Source organism: Hyperolius riggenbachi, chromosome 7 (assembly GCF_040937935.1).
Source record: "Hyperolius riggenbachi isolate aHypRig1 chromosome 7, aHypRig1.pri, whole genome shotgun sequence".
Taxonomy (NCBI): Eukaryota; Metazoa; Chordata; class Amphibia; order Anura; family Hyperoliidae; genus Hyperolius; species Hyperolius riggenbachi.
The window spans coordinates 270,333,148-270,350,929 of record NC_090652.1 but is presented as its reverse complement, the minus strand read 5'-3'; the positions used below and the strand labels follow the sequence as shown (position 1 = coordinate 270,350,929).

At 45.0% G+C, this 17,782-nt stretch overlaps 1 protein-coding gene across 12 annotated transcripts in view; it reads left to right on the top strand.

Annotated features, from left to right (window-relative positions):
• The window catches only part of PKP4 (plakophilin 4), a 471,364-nt gene that overhangs the window by 106,023 nt on the left and 347,559 nt on the right, over positions 1 to 17,782 (top strand). The window contains exon 1 of one of the 12 annotated variants that reach the window (XM_068245729.1): positions 11,974 to 12,044. The exons of the other annotated variants lie outside the window; for them this stretch is intronic. The gene's annotated coding sequence lies outside the window, so the exon portion shown is untranslated. Of the gene's footprint in view, positions 1 to 11,973; positions 12,045 to 17,782 lie in introns of those variants that run through there. 12 annotated transcript variants of the gene reach the window in all.

Genomic DNA, 17,782 nt, shown 5'->3' with positions numbered 1-17,782 from the left:
CAGTAAAAATTCCTGGATAAAGGAGTTTTATCACTGTCAATAGATATTGAGAGTTGTCCACCACATGTATAGTAAGGAGCTATAGGAATCGCATATGCATCTCAGGTAAGTAAGAGATTGATGTACAACAAAACTTCTTTCTTTTTATAGAAAAGTAAAAATGAATTAAAGGGTAGCTATAGATGGATCTAAGTAGAAGAATAGGAGGAAAACAAAGGGGAGGGGGGGGGGGAAGAGAAAGGAAGCAAGAGGGGGTCGGGGGGGAGATATTTAGGGTGTAGGGGGGTATATCTGGTCCTGGTTGTACTAACTGTATGATCTTGATTAGGTTGGATTCTGTGGTGTATTCGTTGTAGAAAGGGTAGGATCTCTATGTAGAATGGTCTTGGCTCTTTCTGAGTCTCTAAAGTCCATCCAAATAGCCCATTTGGTGACAAAGGATTCAGCTTTGTCTGAGGTCGGGGTAAATAGGTCCTCCATACGCATAGTATTATTTATCTCTTTGAAAAGTTCGGCCATAGAAGGTATTACATCAGATTTCCAGTGTCGGGCGATTAGTAATCTAGCTGAGATAAGTAGGATTGGGGTTATTGATTTTTTGATAGTGGAGGATCTGCCAGGTAGTAAGGTTAGTAGGGCTGTTGATGCTTTCAATGGCAGAGACTCACAATACATCTGCCCATGGATCTCAAACACCCCCTCCCAGAATTTTTGTATTTTGGGGCATTCCCACCATATATGAATGTGGGTTCCTGTAGCTTGTAGACACCTCCAACATTGGTCTGAGCTCTCCCGGTTATATTTAGACACCTGGGATGGCACACGGTACCATCTAGCAAATATTTTGAAATTCCTCTCCTGGAAGTTTAGGGAGACTGAGGATTTGTGTGTTAGTTCAAAGATTTTTTCCCAGTCTTCTGCGGGAAGAGGCTGTCCTAGGTCCCTATCCCAGGCATCTGTTAACTTGAGGAGATCTTTCTCACTGTTAGTGCATACCAGTAAGGAGTAAATCTGAGAGACTTTGTGATTTAAAGAGGCTGTGGTAGCACATAATCTTTCAAATGGCGTTAGACTTCTGTGTAAATTAGTTTTGGACATTAGAAGTTTATAGTACCAGGAGAGCTGGGACCACATCAGCCAGTTCACTTTGGGAGGGTTCTGGAGGTTACCTATACTTTCTTTGGACATGAGGCTATTTCAAGTGATGATGTGTCTCATTTGGGCCAAAATTTCCTGTCCCAGCCCAAGGAGGAAAGTTGTTGTACTCCCGTAGCTAGGTTAGGATTATCTAGGAGGGGGGTAAGTGGGCTATAAAGAGTGGATAATCTTAGTCGGTCTCTGATGTCACGCCATTTTCTTAGAACAATTTGGGACCAGAAAGCGATGTCATCAGATGCGGGTTTTAAGTGTGGGGGTATCCATAGCAAAGCTCTTGGATCTAATTTGGATGTTACTGATTCAATTATAACCCATTGTTTGTTGTCTCTATCCTGGAACCAGTTCAGTATGTGCGTTAGTAGGGTCGCCTGGTAGTATGTTTTGATGTCAGGTAAGCCCATGCCCCCTTCTGATTTAGGTCGTATAAGGAGTTTAAATTTTGTCCTATGGGTTTTACCTAGCCAAATAAAGTTCAGCATTGTCGATTGTAATTTTTTAAGAAAGGAGGAGGGAAGTCCAATGGGTATAGCTTGCAGTATATAAAGAATTTTGGGAAGAGTATCCATTTTAATAACATTTATGCGACTAGACCAGGTGAGTCTAAGGTTGGTCCAGTTATCAAGTTCTTTTTGGATTTTGCTGAGGAGTGGTGGGTAGTTGAGTTGGAATATTTTGCTGGGATCATTGGGTATTAAAATTCCCAGATATTTAATGTGGTTGGGCTGCCATCGGAACTTAAAAGACTTTTTTAGGGTATGAATAGTTGGTGCTGGGAGATTTATATTTAGTGCTTCAGTTTTTGTGATATTAATTTTGAAATTGCTAACTTCTCCGAATCTATTTAGCTCAGAGAGAATGTGTGGGAATGCAATGTGGGGGTTAGATATGTATAATAATGTTATATTTTTTTCATGATAGTGGTCCTTTTACTGTCTTGGGACCGTGGTAGTAGGAATCGTAGCCGCACCTGCAATCTCTAACTCTGATGCGGCGTAGATTCTACACCGTGTCTTTTCGCGGTCCTGAGCCGATCCTTACTCACCGCCGCAGACTTCCTTCTATGGGTAAGGAGCCAATGAAACTGGATCCTTACCAGGTGATCACTGTGAGCCAATCACAGTGATCACTGAATGGCCACATAAAAAAAGGTCTCTGCTCAGTGTGGTGCGGTCCGTATTCTACTTTTTCTTGCCTCTTTTCTCCTTTCTGTCTCCTTTCTTTATATTCTCTCCCATGCCTCACACACACACTCTCCCCTCTCTGTGATGTGTTGTAGTTTGGTACAGGAATGGCGTGCCGTTTTCAGGAACATTTGTAAGCCACTTTCATTATTGGTAAGTGCAGCTGGATAAACACCAGCAGAGAAGGTTCGATGCTGCTGCTGGTTGCAGTAAATGAAATTGAATTTGTTCCTTGGTGTATTAAAGACAGAACCGGAGTTGCATACAGCTCAAAGGTCAATGCTTACTCATAGCTTTTGATAACGGATTTCATGCTTAGATTGGCTTAACCATTTTTGTGCCAAGCAAACATGCAGTTTTGCTGACAGAAAGGACAAGACTGGACGATCTCCAGACTTGCAGATGCAACAGTTCCTCAGTGCTGGGGAGATGAAAAAGAAATGAAACCTTTTCAGAAAGTGTTCTATGCTGGATTTCAATAAGTTCCTTAGTGCCCCTCTTTTCCATGGGAATGTTTCATAATGACAGTGTGACTGCACTCTGTATATGGGTGACATGACAGCTGCACTTTGTATATAGGGTACATGCACTTTGTATATGAGGGACACGACGGCTGCACTTTGTATATGGGGACACGACGGCTGCACCTTGTATATGGGGGACACGACGGCTGCACTTTGTATATGGGGGACGCGACGGCTGCACTTTGTACATGGGGGACGCGACGGCTGCACTTTGTACGTGGAGGACGTGACGGCTGCACTTTGTACGTGGGGAACACGACGGCTGCACTTTGTACATGGGGGACACGACGGCTGCACTTTGTACATGGGGGACACGACAGCTGCACTTTGTACATGGGGGACACGACGGCTGCACTTTGTATATGAGGGACACAGTGGCTGCACTTTGTATATGAGGGACACGACGGCTGCACTTTGTATATGAGGGACACGATGGCTGCACTTTGTATATGAGGGACACGACGGCTGCACTTTGTATATGAGGGACACGACGGCTGCACTTTGTATATGGGGGACACGACGGCTGCACTTTGTATATGGATGTCAGGGCGGCTGCACTTTGTACGTGGGGGACACAACGGCTGCACTTTGTACGTGGGGGACACGACGGCTGCACTCTGTAGGTGGGGGACACGACGGCTGCACTCTGTACGTGGGGTACATGAGGGCTGCACCTTCGATAGGAGTGTCGTGTGTCTGTAATACTATCAAGATGAGGTCTGCGTCCTCGGTTCCTCATTGAACGGCTCAGTTTATCTGTACAGCAAAGTCCCAGTTATCCAGAAAGCAGGCACCCGGAAGTCTCAACTAACCGGCATTTCTAAGGGGCATAACTAGGACTGTGCTTTGGGGGGTTTGCAGGGCATTGTAGGGTAGACAATAAATACCAAGCCTCCAGGCACTGTCTTCTTTTCCTGCAGCTCCCTTCTGTTTTCCGGCATCCATGCACGGCTGTTGGCGTGTCACCTGACCCGATGCGGGTTGGATGACACGCCGGGAGCCGTACACACAGGATGTGGGAAAGCTGCTAAGAGCTACAGGAAGGGTAGAAGATTTTGCCTAGACGCTCAGTAAGTATTTTCTGCTTTGTGGGGTGGGAGAGGATTGCGCTTTTTCAGCTCAACCAACCAACAAGCAAACATATCCATATCTGGCATCATGCAATCCCTGCCTGTGCCAGATACTGGGGACTATATTGCACCTAATCGCACCTGCCACATTGCAATGCACCACCTATAGCGACATTCACAGTGTGGCAAGCCGCATTAGAATGCAGCCGTTACACCGCAACCCACCACTGTGAATTTGGGCTTACTTGGGTAGTTTGTATTTCCAGAACAGTTGATCACTATGACCTGATATGCTGGTAATCGATTATTGCCATCTGTCTTACAGATTCTGCATAGTTTATGGATCAGATGCATGACCTGAAGCAGAAATACATTTACACTGTCTGTTTTGCACTGCATTGTATACTAGAAAACTTTATCAGGACAGAGGGGTGAAAGCAGCAGTGTGATGAATTCATCTCTGCTCAGACTATTGCTTTTTGATCTATAAATGATCTTTTATTATATCATTGACCCGTGTGTCGCTTCCTCATGTTATCGGAACATGAAAAGGAAGGGATTGACTTACTTATCTGAATAGAAATTTGAAAAAAAGAAAGCAGAATCTGAGCTGTTAGTATTTTAACGCCGTAGAATGTGAAGACAAACAATTATAAAAGGAGTGCCTGCAGGGAAGGGTTTATGTACACACATGACTAGAGTGTGACTGCAGGACGGTGACTATTCCCATTGCCTCGCTGCAGTCTCACAAAGGCTACATAAATGGAGGCCATCGCTCATACAAGGCCTCCCTTAGGACAGCTGAAGTGAGAGAGATAAGGAGGCTGCCATATTTATTTTCATTAAAAAATACCAGTTGCCTGACACTCCTGCTGAGCTCTTTGGCTACGGTAGTGTCTGCTTCACACACCTGAAACAAGCATGCAGCTAAACCTGTCAGATCTGACAATGTAAGGAACACATTCCCTACCATGCTTGAAAAACAGGAAAAAAGGAAAAAACCGAGAGCCAAATCTAGTGTAGTAAGTACGACCAATATGGAAAAGGTATATAGATGAGAATATACTCACAAGTGTGGGTCACCACGCAGGCGACCACTGTAATAGCAGATGGGGAGAATTATCACCTGACCCCACTCAGGTATAAAAAGTCGCTCTCTATAGAAAGAAAAAAATGGGGTAACACCCCTCCACCCAGGGTGGACAAGATATGTATAAAAATGGTAAATAGAGGCGCCAAAATAGGATAAGATGGGTTAAAAACCGTTTAAAAGGAGGGGGTGGGTGGATCCACTACCCTCACTAAAAATGACCAGGCTAAATCAAGCCGTAAATAATGCAAGAAAATATGTATTAGTCTCCAAATACAGTGCAACGCGTTTCACGGGCACACATCCCGCTTCATCAGGCAATTGAGGTAGGAGAACACCAGTGTAGGTCAATTGAAAGCTAGAGCGCCTCTGTATCGTTCTACAGAGGCGCTCTAGCTTTCAATTGACCTACACTGGTGTTCTCCTACCTCAATTGCCTGATGAAGCGGGATGTGTGCCCGTGAAACGCGTTGCACTGTATTTGGAGACTAATAAATATTTTCTTGCATTATTTACGGCTTGATTTAGCCTGGTCATTTTTAGTGAGGGTAGTGGATCCACCCACCCCCTCCTTTTAAACGGTTTTTAACCCATCTTATCCTATTTTGGCGCCTCTATTTACCATTTTTATTCACATTCCCTACCAGTTCACCATGTTAATGTTATAAATATGAATTTAATATGTTAATATGTTAATGTTATAAATATGAAATAAATATGGCAGCCTCCACATCCCGCTCACTTCAGGTGTGCTTTAAGCTGCCTCTACACTGCTACATTTATTTAATAGATTAAATGTGAAATTTGTTAAAACATTAAATCAATCAAAAATGTATTAAATACTTTTTGTTCTCTGAATATTTTATCAATCAAACATTGATCATTTAAGAGCATCCTTGGCACAGCCTATCACAGCCGAAGCACTGAGGTAAAGGGGGTTTGCCATTGACTGGAACAATACCAACAAACCGCGCTGCATAACTTAGTACATCAGGTAGTAGAAAGTTAGAGGTTTTAGTGGTGCAGTCGATACATTAGATGGATTCCTGCTTGAATCTAATATGTCACCCTTGTCGCAAGAGTCCAGATAACCGATTGAGTAATCCATTGGCTTGATCTACCCATCATCTAAAGCCCCATACACACGCTCTAAAGTGGTCTTTTATGCAGCACAATTGTTAAACAACTTTTGTTGTGAACCAAGTTGAAACCACTACAAAAAGTATTTTGCTATTGTTCAAAAAGCTGAGAAGTCAATACAACTGTTGGATTGACTTCTTACCAGTCTTACCAGCTTTTTGAACAATGGCAAAATACTTTTTTTTATTTTTTATTTTTTTAGCTGCTTCAACTTGTTTCACAACAAAAGTTGTTCAACAATTGTGCTGCATAAAAGACCGCTGTAAAACGTGTGTATGGGGCTTAAGGGCCCATTTCCACTATCGCGAATTCGCATGCGTTTTTCACATGCGAATTCGCATAGCAATACAAGTGAATGGGACTGTTTCCACTTGTCAGGATTCCTTTGAGTTTTTCTGTGCAGAAAAAATTCGCATGGCAGAGCCATCAGAATTCACATATCGCATACCACTATGCGAATCGCATACAATGTATTTAATAGGAAATTCACATGCGGTTTGGATATGCGAATTTTTTAAGCGAATTTTCATGCGAATTTGCATAGAAACAATGGGAAAATCACACCAGCACTGCCATGGTTAAATTGGCATACATCGTCATCCATGCGAATTCGCATGAAAATTCGCATAGACCAGCCTGCAAAATTCGCATCCGCATGTGAATTTTTCCCGCGACGATTCCCACTGCACAAGTGGAAATGCAGCCTGACAGTTTATGGCCAACATGAAAAGGACAGGTATACTTATAATTGACCAGGTGACATGTCCTGTATGGAGCAGTGGTGAAATCATGAAGTGCCAGCTCTGCCAATGCCTTAGGCTTCGGGTGTCTGTGGATACTGGAAGGATGGTGAGCAAGTACCCACAGACACCCGAAGCCTAAGAAATTGGTAGAGCTGGCAATTCATGATTTCACTACTGCTCCATCCAGGGCATGTCTCCTGGTCAATTGAAAGGCGGCTTCCCCTGGAAATGAGATTAGTCTGTATATTTTATTCTCGCCAATGCCACATAGAAGCTGAAGGGAGCAGTAGTGCTGTATGTAAACAAAGTGTTGGCTCTTGGATATCATTCACATCATTTAGCGCAGATGGCTGTGCGATTGGAACGCAACGCGTCCGATCGCACGCCATCTGCGCTACTATGCGCTGCGCTAGAGATCCCATACACTACAGTGAATGGGATCTGCTCTGCGGTTCCCGAAAATGCCGATAGCACATCGCGTTGCTGCACGGCGCAATACAATGGAAACGGTAGATGGGCTATCTATGCCCTTCTACCGTTGTTGCGTGTCGCACACTATGCGCGCTGCCAAAATGCGCACGGCAGCGCGCATAGTCTGAACGAACCCTTAAAGAGAACCCGAGGTGGGTTTGAAGAATATTATCTGCATACAGAGGCTGGATTTGCCTATACAGCCCAGCCTCTGTTGCTATCCCAAACAGCACTAAGGTCCCCCTGCACTCTGCAATCCCTCATAAATCACAGCCATGCTGCTGACAAACAGCTTGTCAGAGCTGGCTGTGTTTATCTCTATAGAGTCAGTCTGCTGCTCTCCCCGCCTCCTGCAGAACTCCAGTCCCCGCCTGCATCCCTTCCCTCCCTGCTGATTGGAGGGAAGGGACGGGGGCAGGGACCGGAGCTATACAGGAGGCGGGGGAGCAGCTGAGACTGACACTACAGATGTAAACACAGCCTCACAGCACGGCTGTGATTTATGAGGGATTGCAGAGTGCAGGGGGACCTTAGTGGGGTTTGGGATAGCAACAGAGGCTGGGCTGTATAGGCAGATCCAGCCTCTGTATGCAGATAACATTCTTTAAACACACCTCGGGTTCTCTTTAAGAAAACCAGGCCCCGAGTGCCTGTATGTGCAGATGGGGAGTGGATTTTCCTATTTAGAACGGTCTGTTTCTTCACTAGTGTGAAGAAACATTCAGTTTTCTCATTGCCGCCAGTGCAGCACTTCAGCTCCCGTTTCCGTCGCTAGGCTCAGCGGTCTGGTAAAACTGGTGCTGAATCAAAGTTGCAGTCTGTTTGAATGGATGGATGTGAACGGATCCATAGGTTAACAATAGATCCATAGGTTAACAATAGATACATTCCGAACCAGGAACGGACCGTTTTTGTTTTTGTTTTTTTACCGCCAATGTGAACCGGGCCTTAGGCTTTTGTGTCTACAATTGTGGGTGTGTTTTGGTATGCATTTGTGCTTGCAAATAGTTTGCTAAAGCTAAAGAATGTTTCTCCTCTGTATGTCAGTGTATATGTTACGGCCAGAACCCGAAGTTTGGCCACTTCTAGTTCTGGCCGGCCACTTCGGGTTCTGGCCGGCCAATGTGCGAAGTGGCCGCTGCGCTGCGGCCAATGTGAGAAATGGATTAATTCCTGTGACATTAAGGTATCTTCTGGCCGCAGCGCAGCGGCCAAACGTACAACAACTTAGTTAATTTAATGGAATTAAGCCGGTGGCAATGTAATAATTCAAGCCGCCGGCTTTTTCTCTGCCTCTCTCCTCCCCCCGCCTCTCTCTCCTCCCCCCGCCTCTCTCGCTCTCCTATGGGCAGCCGGCGGGGACACGCGTGTCCCCCCGGAGTCGTTCGTCGCGGCAGTGAATCCTGCCGTTCTTGCAGAGCGGGTGCTGGCAGAAGCAATGTCTGCAGCCTCCCCACTCTGCTTTCCTGGTGCGACGAACGACTCTCATGGACACGCATGTCCCCGCTGGCTGCCCATAAGAGAAGTAGGAGAGAAAGGCGGGGGGGGGGGAGGAGGAGGAGAGAGAGGCGGGGGGGGGGGAGAAGGAGGAGAGAGAGGCGGATGGGGGGGAGGGGAGAAGGAGAGAGAGAGAGGCGGGGGGGGTGGGGAGAGGCAGACCAAAAGCCGGCGGCTTGAATTGTTACATTGCCGCCGACTTAAATTAACTAAGTTGTTATACGTTTGGCCGCTGCGGCCAGAAGATACCTTAATGTCACAGGAATCAATCCATTTCTCACATTGGCCGCAGCGCAGCGGCCACTTCGCACATTGGCCGGCCAGAACCCGAAGTGGCCGGCCAGAACTAGAAGTGGCCAAACTTCGGGTTCTGGCCGTAACATATATAAGCTTTGTTTTTCAGTTTTTGTCAGGAACCAGTCTGACAAAGGCTTTTTATAAGCCGAAAGCTCACTGTTTTTTCATCTCTAAGTTAGCCAATAAATGGCATCATTCTGATTCAAAACTCCTTGCCTTTAATGGAGTAAAATATAGTATCAGTTAATATAAAACGCATGTAAAAACGCAGTCCTCTGTGTCTTCATCGGAATACATTATGTGCGTTTTACATGCATTCTAGGGAAATATGCAGCAAGTTGTGTGCTTTGAAAAATGCACACTGAAAAATGCAAAGATATGCGTTTTTTTTTAATCTGGCCCATAATCCACTTAGGGCCAAGTTTACAACATGGCCTGAACACAAGATGGGATCTGGGTTGTATCACCTGATTTCCTACTATTCTGGATTTAATGTCCATTTATCTATCTTTTCTCATTCATTTATAATTTTTATATGTATTCACTGTATATTTGTGTATTCACTGATTTTCAGCTTACTTACAACCATCATTAACATAACCATACTGTATTTGTATTGCTTTGTTCTTGATTTTCGTATTTTTTTTTTTTCGTGTATAATGGCCCATTCCAGTGTCTTCCATCTCTCACTTCGCCTTACATAGGCAATTTGTTTTTATTATTCTCTATTTGAGGAACATTCCTGCTTTTACTTCGGTCTCTCCCCCTCCGCTTCCTTGGGGCATGCCTCTTTGATTCACATGAGGTCGGAGGGGTCTTGTGCATTAATGTGTTGTGTTCTATGATTAAAGACCAATGTGAGTCCAAAACATACCAGCTGCCTGGCTGTGTGGTTTTAACCCGATTAAGTAGAGGTGGGTTCATATTTTGCTACGGACATTGTGTGGGACTTCCTCCTTTCTGTACTGCCATAGACTTTCATTATGGAGAAAAACACGTTTTCTGCAAAGCTATTGTATCTGCTTAGTGTGCTCCTAGCCTCAAACCTCTTGTACCTCCAGCTGCAGTGGGCTTGCTGGGGTTTCTAGTTCCGTGGCCGGTAAATATAGCACACAGGTCATCCATCTCTTCCAGAGCCTGTACTGTTATTGAGTTTCTCTTTTCATGCAGTTCCCAGTGAAATGTCGCCTCGTTTTCCCTCTGATGCCGCTGAGTTATTCCGCTGATGGATTTCTGCAGCTTGAATGGAGTTTTATTTATTGCTGTAAGGCAGGGTGGCTGAGCAGTTCTCCACGCGGAAAGGAAGTCACAGGTCCATATTTCAGAACTATAAATAACTTATTGAAATCACCCCCTTTCCCGACTCTCCTCCGGCTCACGCCAAGCCGCTACCTGCTGCGGGAATTTTATGTTTATGTAAAGGAACCTGCGCAGGTGAAATATTCATGTGTGCCAAAGAACCAATCTCCTGAAATGAACAGACTCTGGTTCAGGATAAAGGGGCAGGAATATGACCAGTGCAAGGATAAGCAGCTGTGAAAAGGTCTAGATCAAGATTCTGATTGGCTGCGTTATTTTATCTGTCTTGCTCCAATTTTTCTTGCAGTGAGTTTAATTAAACTGGCCCAACTGTTTCCAGACATTGCGAATTAACCCTCCCCCCCCCAAAAAAAAAAACCTTTTTAAAGAGAAGCTGTCAGCCATACTATCCCAGAAAAAAACAACTTATAAGTAGATAAATACTTGCTCTACTTACATAGCATATGTATTGCAATGTCCACGTTTTGATTTTAGTGATTTTTCTTTAGTAAAAAAACAGTGAAAATCCTTCTTGGGAGTCTATCTTGAAGCCAATCCTGATGTCATTTCTTCCCTTACTCTCCTCTGCCTGATCGTGTATGCATTTCCTGTCCTCCTACCAGTCTTTAGGCACTCCCACTCAGTTCTGTAGTAGAGAGCATTGTCTCAGCATGGCCAATATTGGCCAATCAGAGAGGAACAGAGGTATGGCAGGAGAAAACAGGAGGGAAAGAGGCTTCAACCAATCAGGCTGCATTAGTTAAGTCTGTGAGGAAAGTAAAGAAGCAAAAAAAAAAGGACAACCTAGCATGCCCTTAAACTTCGTTTGTGCGGCAGATGTACCAAATAAGAGTCAGGTAAACTGGGGAATGATCATTTCTCAACAAGAAAAGTAATAGTGATTTTTACCTTTTGGATTGCCTGGTTAGCGTACTTATTACTTGTTTACCAGATAAAAATTGATTTTTTATTTTAAACCCAACAGTTACACTTTAAAGAGACCTCTGCATGAGGCCAGCGGATGAACACAACAGCTCAGTCTTCAAGGTTTTTTAGCTCCGCAAATCCTCAGGCATGTGGGGTAAGCCCTTTAGCCGCGACAAGACCATTCCCATTGAGGGACCCCTATGCTAACGTTGGGTGCAAGTGCAGCCTAACCATGCAATGAGCATATCCATAATAAGACCTGTACAAGCTAGGATAAAAAAAAACCTGAGAGCAGGCTTACCTAAGATCGCACCTAATCTGAATCTGGTACAATTAGACATCTGGGGTGGGGTGAGTGGGAGGGTGGAGAGACAACCAACAGAATTCCCCCATGTGCTACTGCATAAACCAGACCAGTAATAAACACAGAACCAAAGTGCAAAGGTAACTAACATTAGGTCTTTAATGTCTGGTACACACTGTGCAATATCCTGTCATATCGAGGGTTCAAAACGATCATTTCAGACAGATCTGATCAGGTTTCCGTTCCATTTTTTTTTAGACGTGATTGGAAAATTGATCGAAAAAACTATTCGAAATCTGGTCGGACCTGTCGGAAATTATCCATTTGACTTCCCGGTCTGAAGGTAAATAGCGTGGCATGTACCAGGCATAAAGTACGGCTCCTTATTTCTTTTGATACTGATGGTCATCGATGCTCAAATATTTTTGAAATGCAAATTTAGTAGGATTAACTCTCTGGTTTTTCCTGCAGCTTTTTAAGATTTTGTAGACCAGTCAAATCTGCCTTTTTGCAGCTATAGCAACAGTCCATTGTTTGGAGAGCATAACAGCTCCGTATTTGTACCTTACTAGCTTATTTTCCAGCGACCGTTTCTTTCATTTGCAGATAGAAGTTTTCACAACTAAAGTTATATTGGAATCTCAAATGCCTGTGTGCAACCATGTGCCGTTTGGTCACCTGTCTGCATTTCTGTACTGCCGGCTGAGATAATCAGTGCAAATGAAAGTGGTTTTAGAAACCTATAGATGTTGGGAAAGAAATTGTACTTTTTGCCACAATTGTGAAGCAATGAATTAAAATGGCTGCAAATAAAATATGTGCTTATTTACTGATTAAAGAGACACTGAAGCGAAACAAAATTGATATAATGAATTGGTTATCGGATAATTACTAGAAGATTAGTAGCAAAGAAAATATTCTCATATTTTTATTTTCAGTTATATAGTGTTTTTTATAACATTGCATCATTCTCTAATATTTGCAGTTTACACCCTACTCATCATTCTAAATGATTTTACAGAGCAGGCCAGTGATCTATTGACCTGTCCTCTGGGGAGAAAAATAAAATAGTGACTGACAGCTGAGATAACAAGCTTCAGAAGACTGAGCTCTCTGCCACTATTTTTTTTTAAAACATTTTTATTGAATTTATCAAACATAACATTTCTCCCTTCATCCTCCAGGACAGCTCACCTGAGATTACTATTGAGCCCCTCCCCTGTGGAAACAATGCACCAATTAATTCAATTAGCCTCAGCCCCTCTCTACTTAGCCAGTTCCCTCCTCCCTTCGTTAGTTCATTATTGTTTCCACTCACCCGTGGTCAGTGCACGCTATAGGGAAGCTTGTTGTGGCACCTATGGTGAAAGTTTGGTTCGTGTTGTCCCCTGGAGGTTGCAGCTCATGCTTGAGATGGCAGAGCGGATGAGCGGCTACGCACAAGGTTGGAGAACAAAGTGGCCGACTGATCGTCGCAGTCATCCATAGCGATGGGTGTGCTGCGTCCACCTTCCGGGCTGCCCATCTTCCTGGTGTTCGTGCGCTCCAACGCTGGAGAGATCACGTGTCGCGCTTACCCGTCTGGGAAGCGCGTTTGGCTCCGCCCACGGGGGCGTCGATTGGCCGAACGGCAGGAAGGTCTTCTTTGACCTCTGGGGGTGGTGCCGGCGGCCGGAGACAGCTTCATTATAGCTGGGAGCGCACGTGTAACGCCGACACGCTGTCAGTGCGGCGTGGAGATGGAAGGTACTGAAGCCTCCACTGCGGGCAGCAACAAGGTACCGGTTGCAGACTCTGAACCAACGCCGGCTCAGGTACATAACGGTTTTTATCTATCCCTGGCTATTTGAATTTGTTGACACGTAGAATAGAATTACATAGCATTTGTCTTTTGTTTCTGTTTTTTTCCTATAGAAAGCTCAAAAGTCTACGCAGAAGACTAACAAATGCACTAAATGTGGCGAGGTTTTACCTCCCAACAATAGCAGGTCTGCCTGCGACAAGTGTAGACACAGGCAAGGCAGAGATATTACTGAAAAGGGAGAGCCTAGCCTAGATACGAATGTAGTCATGATAGACCTAATGAAGTCGATGAAGAAAGAATTAACCACTACTTTCGCTGCATTCCGGGCAGCTTTTCCTACACAACCGCAGTTGCAAGCTGTGTTGCAGCCGCTCCTGCCTACACAATCAGGACAGGGGGGAACACAGCCTGGGGCCATACAGGCTTTAACTGATAACATGAGCAGAGGGGAAGACCAACCACAGGGTTCACAGGCATGGACACCCCAGAATCAGCAGGTGCAGCCTTTACCCCTAAGACTGGGCCCGGTAGAACCCAATTCTCCTCAGGAATCTTATGAGGAAGTATCGGAGGAATCATTGGAAGAGGGGGAAGCTAGAGAGTCAGGAGAGGATATTCCCACTACTAGAACCCCTAGATACTTGTTTAACGTGGAGGATACACCTGAGCTTTTAAAAGCGGTGTACGAATCGGAACATATCCAGGATACAACCCCCGCATCCTCAATTCAAGATGATATATATATATATATATAGGGGGTTAGAGGACACAGGTAGCAGAACCTTCCCGGTACACAGATCAATCAAAAGTGTTATATCTTCTCAGTGGAAGCAGCCTGAAAAGAGGATTTTTATTCCCAGATCATTCAAGAGAAGGTTTCCTTTCTCCCAGGAAGAGCAGAAGTCATGGGCAAAATGTCCTAAGATTGATGCACCTTTGTCCCAGCATTCCAAGTCAGCTGACCTCTCATTTGAGGATGCAGGCAGCCTTAAAAATCCCATGGATCGCAAGGCAGAGATATTACTTAAAAGGGCATGGCAGGCAGCATCCTTTGGGTTTAAACCTGCCATAGCGGCTATATGTCTTACCCGCAACCTAGAAAAATGGATGCGTGGATTAAGATCACACCTCATAGCAGGTACTTCTCATGAGAAAATGCTAGAATCTCTGCCAGTTATGGAAAGAACGGTGGCTTTCCTGGCGGATGGGGCAGCAGAATCCGCTAAGAGCAGCAGCCAAAACGACTGCTTTGATCAATTCCTCCAGACGAGCAATATGGTTAAATGCTTGGGAGGGAGATGTCTCCTCCAAGCATCGTCTCTGTGCGATGGAATTTCAGGGGGAGTTGTTGTTTGGGAAAGATCTAGAAACCATTTTGGAAAGATCTTCTGATAAGGCCAAGAAATTCCCTGACAAAAAGAAAAGAGGTACTAAGCTTTTTCAGGGAAGACGATTTTTTTCCAAACAAGATCAGAATAGGCAGCAACAGCAACAACAAAGGTCCAGAAGATGGACTTATAATGCAGGCAGAGGCAGATCGGCTTTTCTATTCAATAAGCCACAGCCACCCGCCGCAAAACCAAACAAATGACACAGACTTACAGGTGGGGGGAAGGCTTCTTCATTTTTTTCAAGCTTGGCAGAAGATAACAAGCAGCGAGTTTATGTTGGATTTAATAAAGAATGGGTACAGAATAGAATTTCGGTCCCTTCCCCCAACAAACTTTGTCATCACAGGAACTCCGAGGGATCCGCAAAAGGCGGAAGCCATAAGGTCCTCAGTGACAAAATTATTACAACAAAAGGTGATTCAAAGAGTTCCGGAGCAGGAACAGCTCAGAGGTTTTTATTCCCGGGTGTTTCTAATTTAGAAACCTTCGGGAAAATACAGGATGATTCTAAACCTAAAGCCTCTGAACCCTTACATTCTGGAGAAAAAATTCCGGATGGAGAGCGTTGCCTCAATTCGCAATTTAATTTGGCCAGGAGCTTTTATGGCCACCTTGGATCTGGAGGATGCTTACCTCCACATCCCGATTCATCCGCACTTCCAGAGGTTCTTGAGATTTGCGGTAATCATGGGAGACGCGATATGCCATTATCAATATTGCGCCCTACCCTTCGGAATATCCTCAGCCCCGAGGATATTTACGAAAGTCGTCGCCGAGGCAGTCGCACATCTACATCTCCAGAATGTAAGGGTTCTTCCATATCTGGACGATTTTTTAGTTTTAGCAATGTCCGAACAATCTCTAAGGGAGAATCTGCAGATCTGTATGCAGACTCTCCAGGGGTTAGGATGGTTAATCCGCAAAGAAAAATCCTGCTTGCAACCAGCACAGTCAGCTCTATTCTTGGGTCTGATCTGGGACACAGTGCAGGAAAGGATCATACTTCCGCAGTCAAAAGTGTCCAAGCTGATATCAGCGGTGGAGGAATTCGGATTGAATCCGACCGTATCCCTCAGACAGACTATGTCCCTTCTTGGGCAAATGACCTCGGTAATACCTGCGGTTGAATGGGCGCAGGCGCATACACGTCACCTACAAACTTGGTTTCTCCAGGTTTGGGACAGGAAAAAAGCATCATTAGACAGCCAGGTGATACCCCCTCAACAGGTTCTGAGGGCATTACAGTGGTGGACGAATCCAGAAAACCTAGTCAAAGGCCGGCCTTGGGGGCAGAAAGACCCAGTGAAGCTGTACACGGACGCAAGCTCTTGGGGTTGGGGAGCGCACTGTCTAGACCACCAGGTCCAGGGGCAGTGGGCCCCCCAGATCAGACAGAGTTCCTCAAATTTCAGGGAACTTATGGCGGTCAAATTAGCACTACATTCCTTGCAACCACACATTCGGAGCAGGGAAGTAATGCTCTATTCCGACAACATGGTCACAGTCTCCTATATCAGGAGACAGGGAGGAACCAGAGTTCAATCCCTGATACAATTAACATTACAGATTCTGTATTGGGCAGAGGAGAATCTTCTGTCACTGACAGCCACCCACATTCAGGGTACACAAAACCGATGGGCGGACGCACTCAGTCGGTCAGTCATAAGGGAATCCGAATGGCAGTTAAATCAGGAGATTTACGAAGAGATAATCAAAGAGTGGGGTATACCGGTTCTGGATCTATTTGCCACACCCCAGAATGCGAAGGTAAAGGATTTTTGTTCCCTTCATCTTCAATAGGCCGGTTGGACGCCCTAGCAGTAGAATGGCCAAGGGGGCTGCTGTATGCATTCCCGCCATTCAACTTAATTCCCAGAGCTCTCAACAAAGTAAGGGACTCACAAGCAGAAGTGATTTTCATAGCACCCTGGTGGCCGAAAAGGGCCTGGTTCCCTTTTCTGCAAGCCCTAAGGATAAGGGGCCCATGGCACTTGGGGAACAGAGGGGATCTACTAATCCAGAACGACCAGATTCATCCAGATCCCGGATTCTTCAATCTCACAGCCTGGATCCTGAAAGGGAAAGTTTGAGGGTCTTAGGTTTCTCAAATAGAGTTATTGATACGTTGCTTAGATGCAGAAAGGACAATACTCGGAAAATTTATGCCAAGGTTTGGAGGATTTTTTGTTCTTGGAAGGAGAAGAATAATGTCAGAACAAATGACTTAAAATTTATTTTAGAATTCTTGCAGGATGGAGTGGACATGGGGTTGGCAGTAAGCACCCTCAGAGTCCAGGTCTCAGCCTTATCTATATTTTTAAACAGGCAATTATCCACTGAGTTGCATATAAAGAATTTTTTCAAAGCAGTGGCCAGATCACAGCCAGTCCCGGTCAAGATGATACCTCCCTGGGACCTATCGCTTGTTCTAGATTATCTAATGTCAGACAAAATTTTTACATCTGAAACGATCGCCGTCAAGATGTTAATATTGAAAGTGGCGTTTCTGGTAGCCATAACTACAGCAAGGAGGGTGGGGGACATCCAGGCCCTATCAATAAAGGACCCTGACATGGTCATTCACCCCGACCGGATAGTCTTTCGACCAGACCCCACATATCTCCCGAAGGTAGCGACACAGTTTCACAGGAGCCAGGAGATAGTGTTACCTTCTTTTTCTACAAATCCCCAAAATGAGGACAGGACATTCTACGTTTATCAAGCATTACCGTGTGGAGCAGCTTTCAAGTCAGGATCAAGCATTTGGTCGCAAGGTGCTCCAGGCAGTCATCCCACCCTAAGGTACAAAATAAGTTCTCGCTGGTCTCAGGTGAGCTGTCCTGGAGGATGAAGGAAGAAAGGCCGAGCTACTTACCGGTAGTAGTG